Raw genomic sequence first — 2,522 nt, forward strand, 5'->3', positions numbered from 1 at the left:
CAATAGCCATCGACCATAATACCGCATGGCAATCGGTATTCTTTAGCGTCACCTGCATGGATAATACGGTTTTCGGAATGTCTTTGCTGAAACAATAACCACGATATAGCTTTCTTCGACTGTGTAGTTGTATATCTGTACGTACCACCAAACGGTAAAATTCCGATTGTATCAGACTGCATAAAATTAGTTCTATAAACTTTAGAACAGATCGACGCAATCGTACTACATTGGGTGAACGGACAAATACCTGCCTTTTTTAGCAGCATTTCACGAAAAATGATATATGCCCGTCTCAGAATGGTAACATCCATTCGGCAGTAAAATTCTAGCTCGTGTTTGAAATTGGAAACGTAATTCTCGTTTAATTTTTCGTTGTGCCATTCCAACAATTTGTCGCGGTCTTTCTTGAACATGGTAACGGTCCTACGTAATCCATATTTTCAGGCGCATTGAAGAAGTGCGGGAAATACCCTTTGGCTATATCATTATCAAAACCGAATGATTTGGATAATGCTGACAACGGCATGTGAAAGTAATTCAAGCTATCCAGAAAAATTATGTTACCAACACGCATTTGCATTATTTTTGTACCGTTTAAAATAACGCTCGGGAGTCGTGTTCTTTTGATGTTGACTAGATAACGTAAAACAAATTGTGCATCGAAGCTACGCGCGTTGTGCGCAATACAAATTACTTTGTCAGTGGAACGATACTTGGCAAATGCAATATCCACTAACCCGGCAACTGCCGTGTCTTTATTCTGAAACACATACTCGCGCTTCCCGCAGCTACGGCAATTTTTATCTAAGTTATTACACATACAACACTGTGTACATACTTTTTGTACTACGCCAAAACTAGGGATGTGCAATTTTGTATCAGCATCACCACGGACAGTGACATTCTGTTGTGTCTCAAAATCGTAAAATATGAAAATCGTTCGTTGCTGCTTATGCGTCTTCAGTGGTGGCATATAGCAATGGTGATTTATTTCACGGTTACACCCGCACGCTCGACGGAATACTATACCGCACTCATATTTTTTGTTTTGTTTCCCTAGCCGAATCACTCTGAAACATAGTTGACATACTTTAAGGGAATCACAGACACTCATGTCTGAATTTTTACCTTTTAATTTTCCCGATCCCTTCTCCAAATGTCTTTCAAGACATTGCTGATTAAAAAACCATCGGTTACAGACATTGCAAACTATACGCTGCAGGCTTTGACAGATCGTCTCACCCTTGCACCTAGGACATTTCCCAGGGCATCGGTGCTCAATGTTATCTGTGTATGTTCTGTTACACATCTCACAGAAACCGCGGCTTGCAATAGCTCCTTGTAAGTTGAGAATCGGTTGGAAATGGTTTGTGCGTTCGTAATATAAAATGAATAAAGTATGTTTAACCTCCCCATATCTTTCTCTAACTCTCTGACGACCATCAAAGACAGGCAAACCGCCTTTGCCAAAAGTTGAAAATTCGTAGACTACGATGGCTGTCTTTCGTTGAAGATAGTAATTTTGAAATGCATGGAGTTCTGTGATTCCGCTACTGTTTTGGGGGATCCTGGCACCGCTGAGTTGCATTAATTTCGCTGCCTCTTTCCGCTGAGTATCACGAGTCTTATTAATGATTGCTTTCCATCGCCTCTGTACATCACCCGTTCGAATTTCTCCACGTTCAGCATGGAGCTGAGCAACAACTAGAGAACGCGGTAAGCAAAGATTATCAATGTTCGAAATAGTTAGTATAGATCGTTTGAAAATGTCGTCGTGCGTGAGTTTTTTTTGCCCTGAACCTGCAACAGCACTGACTATCACCGCTGTAACAACAATATTATCTGACGTGGTTAGACCGCCTGTACTCTGTGAAATACCTTTGACGATGGTCCACAAATCATTAGCACTACAATTACGTGCATCGCGGAAACGTGACCAGACAGGACCGTGATTTAATCTATCGAAATTGATTGAAAACCCGACGTGATCGTGAGGTTGACATGTCGCAGTTACATGNCTCGCGAAAACGTGACCAGACAGAACAGTGATTTAATCTTTCGAAATTGATTGAAAACCCGACGTGATCGTGAGGTTGACATCGCAGTTACATGAGTTGTTAAATCACGAAAGGCCCCTTATACCCTTCTATCATGTTCGTGTTAGGAGGAGGGTCCAATATCTTAATAACACATTCCTTACTTTTCATCTTAAAATTATGGTATATTTACACGATTCAGCGATTATTTCGAAACGGCGTCCTGGGGGATGGACATCCTCGTGAGGGTGTGATTCCTCCTTGTTTTCTCCATTTTGACGTTGGGTCACTGTCGCAGATCTCGTCATAGCTCCTTCGATTTGGTGCCCTACAAGAACAACAAGTAGTAAAGTTAATTCGAATAATTTTAATATATAATATCTCACCTTTGATTAACTTAATATGTGTTCATTCTTCCTCTTTCTCATAAGTATAGTAATGATATCCAGAAATGTCTAGAAATAATATCCAAACAATTGTGCG

This window comes from Diachasma alloeum, unplaced genomic scaffold (assembly GCF_001412515.2).
Source record: "Diachasma alloeum isolate Michigan unplaced genomic scaffold, Dall2.0 Dall_scaffold_00341, whole genome shotgun sequence".
Classification (NCBI taxonomy): Eukaryota; Metazoa; Arthropoda; class Insecta; order Hymenoptera; family Braconidae; genus Diachasma; species Diachasma alloeum.